Source organism: Saccostrea cucullata, unplaced genomic scaffold (assembly GCF_032062105.1).
Source record: "Saccostrea cucullata isolate Sc308-1 unplaced genomic scaffold, CSIRO_AGI_Scuc_v1 ctg72, whole genome shotgun sequence".
NCBI classification, from domain to species: domain Eukaryota; kingdom Metazoa; phylum Mollusca; class Bivalvia; order Ostreida; family Ostreidae; genus Saccostrea; species Saccostrea cuccullata.
Window position 1 is genome coordinate 625,429 of NW_026918900.1, and position 8,417 is coordinate 633,845.

Sequence of the window (8,417 nt, forward strand, 5' to 3'; positions counted from 1 at the left end):
ATAGTAAAATCTTACAGATTGAATTCAACCCAGCATTGTGATTTCTGATTTATAGTGATAATCTTGTTTTCCTGACCGTTTCAAGATATTTATTTAATGGGGTAATCTTAAGGTTCTAAATTACAGAAGCGGTTGACGTATCAAAAGAATAATTATACTTTTACTACAGAGTAGTATTTTTTTCTTTTTATTGAAAGCATTCAATAGAATAACAAAGTTACAAAATTGTTTTGTTCCTTGACAGTGTCTTACCGATAACAGTAATTTAATAAACAAAGGTTTCTTAAACCAAAGAAGTTTCATTTTCATAATTACAGAGACCTTGAGAGGGGAAGACTAGCTTGCGATCATATCTTAATCATACTTTCTTTCTTCAATATGTGTACTCCTAAAACTCATGTTTACATGATATTCTTTAACACAACAGTAGGTTGATGGAAAACAAAGATATTTAGATTTTATTGTTTGTTTGTGGCTCATCATTCCTAAATTTTTGACTCATATGATCGGGTGTGACCGGTCGGCAGGGGATGCTTACTCCTCCATGGCACCTTATCCAATCTCTGATGTTTTGGAGGTCCGTGTTTGCTCTGCTCCTATTTTGTGTTGTTTTGTGGGCTTTTGATCATTGGTACTGTTCGTTGTCTCCATATGTTTCATGGAAAGGCATCACTTGGCGATGGAAGCTGAAAATTTTATACCTTTACTCGGCATTGACAGCCCTTGAGCAGTACTAGTGAGGACTCTTTTTCTAAAAACATTTGTTGGCGGTTTATTCGGTCTTATCTGAAGGACCGGTCTCCACGTCTTAGAGAGAGTTTTCGAACATGCGACAAATTAAGGATCAACTCCTTACTCCGTGACTCTTAAGCAGATACTCCTACCACTGCGCCATTTGGCCGACTAAATTATTTTAAAGAATATCAGCACAACTTTGGAAAATATAACTCTCAATATTTTTTAGTAATGAAATGTGCACGTAACGATTTTATAGATGCTACATGTATAGATCCGGTTCAAGTTCTATCATGTCTCTACAAGTAAATTACTATTTTTGACTTGACGAAAAAAAGCTTAAAGCTTGAAAACAGCTTAACTTACGCAGCAATACTTTCCTCATTATAATTTACAGCTTTACACATTTTTAAAACTGTGATTCTTTGAATACAAAATGCTCACACACTGTTATGCTGAAAACATTTATCCATATAATCATCAGGAAGGGATGCTTTCCGTTTCATGGCACCTGATCTAATCTCACTCTGATATCCTTAGGGTACTTTTTTCAGTCCCAATTTTCATAGTTCCATGGCCTTTTAAAATTGACCACTTTTCATTATTTTTCATAATTTATATGTGCGTTTTCAAGGTACATAATCAAATTTAAACTTTTGTAATGTTACATGTACACAAAATTTCCACCCCCGTTACCCTTTGGAAAAAAATCAAATATATCTGAACATTCCAATTTTAGTAGCTTAAAAGCGTAAACCAATGCTGGAAGATGTATGTCTTTACAAAACTGAATTTTTGAGAATGGTTCAAATTATTTTTTTGTTTTATACATTCATTGTTTTTGTCTACAGATTTACTGGTGCATCCTACAATACAACGTAAGACACAGCTACGGAGGTAACAAAAATTACCCAATGTCTCTAATTTGATCTGTAAAATTGCTTAAAGACCTCCCATATTTTAAGGGTGTCAAGGTTTAGAGATTTCGGAACTCCACGCACACACGCTTGCCATTAGTTGCTATTAAAAACTTGGACTAGAAAGCTACATGAACTATTTCATTCGTTTCTGTTCTAGGATTGGAACCGATAAAAAATGCTTTTATTGTAGGAAAGTTTTGTAAACAAATTGACTCGTCTTTAAAATTGAAAGTGTTAATATTGTAGGAAATGGATTTTTTGAAGTTCGTCCTCCTTACAATCAAGGAGGATTTCCTCGGGAGTTGAACCATTCAAAACTCCTCCATTGTACCTGATCCCACCTCTGATATTTCGGAGGTCCTCCGTGTTTGCTCTGCTCCTATTTTGTATTGTTAAATGGACTTTAAAGCTTGAATACTGTTCGTTATCTCCATATATTTCACCTTCTAACGACGAGTCCTTTCTTAATTAATGATTGTTATATTAAAAGTCATTTGAATTTACACTTGATTAAATATCAAGTAAATTAAAATGCAGGAAGTTGGCACTTAAATATACATGTCTCCAACATTTGCAGAAGTGGATGTTAGGATTTATATAATCAGCAATGGCAAATCTTGAAGTTTATATTTCTTTTTACAGAAGTAAAGGATAGCGTAGATTGGTAGTAATATATTTTATTTTTTTTTTCAAGAAATGTACTTTTTTTCTGTATTTTACTTTCTTTGAATGTTTGACTTTCCTTGTGAAAACGTGTTTGGAAAAAGGAAGTGATTAACTCTTATTAAACCTTTAATACTTTGTTTACCAGTAAATAAGCTTTGTGATTTATTTTATATAATGGATGGATTTTCCTTGGCAATTCGCATCTCTCATCCCAGTTGTCTTTCGGCATTCATTTGTATATACCCAAATAATTTTGCTGAAACAATTTTTCTATAAAATGCATGGTCAATTCAGTGTACAAAAAAAAAGTCAAGATGAAAAACCGTTAGTCAGCATTTGACTCACTGATAAATTGATAAATATACAGGTAGTGAAATGAATTAAAAATGATGACTTTTTTGAGAATGTGAAATTCTGTGTTTATCAACTTGTTTGTCAATGATTAACCTCGTTTTAGAAATTTATCAAACGGGGTATAGCGTCCTTCGTATAAGGCCATATAAATCAATTGAGATATATAATACTCAGTAATTGCTAGGTGATGAATGTATACCCTGATGAAAGGTCGTGTGCCGAGGAATCTACCATTGTGAAAAAAGTTAATAATGTCTTGTCATGCTTCCACGACGGTTATGTGGTTGTTTGATTGCCATTTACGTCTTTTTGAAACATTAAAATATCCAAATATGAAATACATGTTCATGAAATATAATGGCTATTTATTATCTCCAGCGCATGGAATTATCCTTATAGCAGTCATAAGTTTAAAATTACCATTTTGTAATTCTACAATGACTTTGTCAGCATATATCAATTTATCATTGTCAAATGTTTTTCATACTAATTGTTTTCCATTGTTTATACAAGATTTTGGACAAATTCTGCTTCATTTGAATACAAAAAAAGGCGGGTGTATAACAGGGCACATTTACTCCTCCATGGCAATCCAAATAGATGTGTTTGGAGGTCCGTGTTTGCTCTGCTCCTATTTTGAAAATGTTTTAGCATAGATATTGTTAATAAGAAACTCATATGTTTTTTGAAAAGTTTCATTCTTAGCGTGGGGAATAAAGTTTTTGCATATTTGTTTATTTTCATCGTTGGCTGTTTTGATTTTGCATGTAAAATCAAATTGATATGATTTCAAATTCATAAATTAACATTCAATCCATCCACAGTGAAACAATACTGTCTTAGATTTGCACAAGTTACTAACAGCGTAAATGCATTTTCACGTGTTAAATTATGTTCTTTTTAGTGCATCTAAAAATCGGTCTGGCGTCGCAGGAGCGTTCATTCAGCCTATCGAGGAGATATGTGCAGTATTCATGTGATCATGTGAGAAGATTTACGTTGAAAACAAAATGAACCCACTCTTCATGAAGCACGTTAAATAAATGGTATCTTTGTGAATGAATCATATTTTTACAACTGTTACAATAGCCTTTATTTTTCATTGAATGTTTCAGTTTGAATTTCGAATCCTATAACAAGTGCCACTGATTTAAAACAAACAAACCTATCCTTTAAAACTTCCCTATTCTGCAGGAGTGCATTTCGGTGTGGAAAAGAAATATTTTCTCATGACATTGCAAAGGAGAGAGACATTTCATATGCACTTGATAATAAAAAGGGAAAAAAAGGAAAAACATAAAACATAGCCTTTGGTTACATATAATTGAACCCTATTCCGTTTTATCGAATTAATGTGCATTCGCAGGAGTACACCGTATTAAAAAGGGTTAAATAGAAAATCACTGCAATTATGTCTGAACTTTATATCATTGAACCTAAAAACTGTACTATAACAGTATGTTAAGATTTCTCTCGAATTTGTTATGCATAACACGGTGTTTGCTTTTGTAAAATTGAAAAATAAAATATGGTTTTGTACAGTGTTTTAAAAGGGGCATTAGAGAGATGGTCAAATTATTTTTACCGGGTAATAAGCACCATTCAAAATGACTGCAATGCAATTTTCGTACATATGACGTATTTTGAAGGTTATACCAAGACCAAAAATATTTCATTTATCAAAGAGAAACCTTGCCAAGCCGACAGAGCTCCAGTTACCCAATGTGGACATAAAAAGCCATTTAATCATATAAACATATCATACACAGACGACAAGGATTAGCAATACAACAAGGAATATCTCTTGATAAATAGATATATAATGACCCCAAAACAATAATGTATTTAAAAAAAAAAGATGGGAAAACACTGAGTAGCAGTGGCCTTCAACGCAGAATATGTCTATTTACAATTTTTATTATAACAAAACAAGAAGACAATTGAAATATTATTAGAGATGAAATAGGTTGATGATTGTGTGATGGACGTGATGTCTTCGCTCTTTTTTTGTCGACTTTCCTTAGTTGTGTAGCGGTGTGACATTGTCGACTCGAGTAGAATTTGTGTCTCCCGGTTGATTTGGGGACATGCACACCGTGCGAGTAATTTCTAAGGCAGAGCAGGTTGTTTGTTGGCAGGTTGGTGGTCTAGGAATACAGTCGGTCTCGTTTGGAATCAGCATTTCGCATGTCCAGTGGTTGGTGTGGTGGCCTTGTCGTTGACTTAAATCTGTCTTTGGGTCAAATTTAAGCTTTTCATTATGATTGATGGACTGTTGTGTTTACACTGATTTGCCTACGGAATTTAATATTCTCCCGATCATGGCGAAGGGTAAATTGTTGGTGAGACTGGTCGACGGGGGATGCTTAACTCCTCCATTGCACCTGATAACACCTCTGATATTTTAAGAGGTCCTTGTTTAATTTGCTATAGATTTATATAGTTTCATGAATCTTTTGAGCTTCATCTAGGGTTCCATATCTCAATATTTTTTTCACCCCAATAAATGTACTTTAATAACCACCAATCATTGTTTAGAAGAACATAAATACTACGTAAAAGATACAAAATGGACTCAAAAGTTCCTGCTTATACATATTGATTTTTTTTCTCAAAAAATGATAAATAACATCCTTTTTATCTGCATTGATGCACTTCAATTGTAAACAATGCTATGTTATTTGACTTAAAGCACCAATGCGTTAATTTAAATTAAATTCAAGGTCATGTGCCATAAGGAATAACCTATTAGTACTTTCTTCATTATGCTTCGTCACAATCATCCCCAAATAAGGATCTGCTAGAACCTGAGTGTGTAAAACTGTTGTATTTTTTGATTATGGATTAAGTGCTCTTATTTACTTCGAAAGTCATTATCGAAAATAAAAATGTAATTAACCAGTAATTTCATTGCTTTTATTTAAGATTCATTAATTTTTCCAAAGAAATTCTTATACATCACGAGACTTTTTTTCCTTTCTGGGTCCAAATCTGGTGAATCATCTATTGGCAAAGTGACCTTAAGACAAACAAGGCTTACAACAAGAAATGTTCTTTTATTGTTCATAGAATTTTTTACTCTCGTAGTGGGAATGCTCTTTTTTACTTATGTGAATTAAATTAACAAAGAATCCGAATTGTCTGTGATCAGAATTACTGTGAAAGACGACGGAACACCTTGTATATATCGAATTGTAGTATTTTTATGACTATAGCTTGTTATGATCGTATTAAGCATCTTACATCGTAAATTACCTGCGTTACTTTCACCATTGTTTGTTTATACCTTTACTTTTTGTTGATGTTAGAACAGACATTTCCGGAATTTTGCATGTAAGTATCTGAATACATGTACCTGATGTGCTGCACACATTCTTCCTATTTATGTATATTGACCTCTATCAAATATATACATATACTAATAACTGATAATAAAGAAAAAAACATAATAATATCAGATACAATTTTTTTAAAACATTAAGTATTGATATTGGGGTCAGTTTTTATTCCACCCTATAAATTGAGAAAAAAATTTATAAAATTTTCCTGAAAAGATATTGCATTAAAATTAATTCAAATGTACCTGCCTGGCTGTTTGTAATTATCGATGTAACTAGAAGACAAAACATTTATTTTCCTGACTGTGAATATATATCATTGATGAGGATATGGGAAAAGGGTTTTGTTCTGTTACACGAAATATCTCTTATTGGAATAGGCAGATATCGAAAGGTTATCAGACGTCCGTAAAAACAATACAAATCGAGAGCAGAGCAAATTCGGACCTATAAAAACATCAGAGAGGAGAACATGTAAATCCCGCCTGGTCTAGCGGTCATATTCGCGTATACTACATGTTGTTATCTGAAAAATCTTGTAGAGACAGTTCAGTTTGTAATAAATTATAAAAATATTTGTATGAAAAACGTCAGTCAGCTTTCAAATTTTTGAAAGATTATATTTGCTGACAAGGTCATCGTATCGGATCATAAAACTTTCAAAACGTTAATAAAAACTTAGAACATGCCTTTGCCTTTCAACTGTTGATACCATAAAACTTGTTTCAAAAGCTTGTTTCAACCTGAAGCATGTCTCGTTTAAGAAGCTGTTCATATTTAGAACATGCCTTTGCCTTTCAACTGGGAAACATAAGCTCAGTATGCAGGTGATAAATGTACCGGTATATTATACCTTCTTACCTAGACTTCATGACAAGAAATCACGTAGCACATGTTTTCACGATTTTGACCAACTTGACGAATCGAAAAATCGATAGAATCAATTGTTGAATAGAATAACTTATTTTGTTTGTTTATTTGTATTGATAAACGTCCCTCTCGAGAATGTTTACTCATATGGAGACGTCACAACTTGCGGTTGAGAGAGGCAAATTTTGACCTCTGTATGGCACTATGGGTCATTGAGCATTGAGGGATCTTTTACGCGCCAGAACCTACTGCGACACGGGATTTCGGTTTAAACAGAATCATCCAAAAGACCTGTCTTCATGTCCCACAGTGGGATTCAAACATATGACGTAAAGATCAACTCCTTCCTCCGCTCTATAATCACTGCGAAACTCGGGCGACTTAGAACAGTGAATAAAGTACATACAAATATAATGACTGTCCTTTCTGTAGAACTTATTTGCAAAAACTGTGAAGCAAAATCAGAAATGACAAGGATTGCTAAGTTCAACATTGCACATCATGCTGCTTCTATCCGCGGAGGCCAGCGTTTGTTCTGCTCATAACTTGTAGCGTTTCTAGGATTTTGAGCATGATTTAACTATGTCTTTGTTATTTTCTTTTATAAGTTGCAAATGAAAGATTATCAATAAAGATTCTTTTCTTAGCATCTAAAAAATACCATTATTTTTAAACAATCTCATTTAAAGGACAGGAGAGTTAAAGAAATTACAAAATCATAATTGATTAATTTATTCGTTATTTTACGTCTTCGTCGAAAGTTTAAATATGTGTGAATTTTAGTAAAGAGATAAAAAAAACCCCCGATATTTACAATATAAAGATTGTCTTCTTATACAAAAACTATTTCATGTCTATATCAATCCAACAAAAATAAATGGAAGCAATCAGAAACAATATCAATGCAACATATATTAGTCTTAGAAAAATATATGACAATTAAAAGATACAGCTTTCAGTTCAGTGGGCAGAGGAATTTTGGTATTTGGATACATGCATTATATGGGTCGTAAATATAAGTTGCTTATGCATTGAGAGTGACTGTTTTGTTCACTATCTTAATTTTAAAAAAGAACTCAAATCAGTAAAGACGTAGTAAATCTGAAAAAGGCAAAAAAAAAAAAAAAGATATAAAATCTGCAAGTAGTCCCCACTTTTCAATAACTGCCATTATACTATACAAATTAAAGATTCTTGCCTACATTAACCTATTATTTCCCCGCTAGGTGCAAGGGTAAAAGCGTTTACTCTAGAGTTGCGGTAAAAGGAGTTTATCCTTACGTCGCATAATTGAATCCCACTGCGGCACGTTCAGATCGGTCCCTTGAATTAGATCTTATTAAAACGAGGACCAGTGACACAGAAAACGCTGACACCAAAACGATCACTAGGGCCCAAAGGCCTAAAGTGCCGACTAAGCAGTCCTCCGCCGGCAAGTAGTGATATTTTCATATGAGTGAATAATTCTTGAAGAGGAGTCAAGCAGCATACAGTCAAATAATTAATCGTTTATTTATATATCAAATTTTTAAAT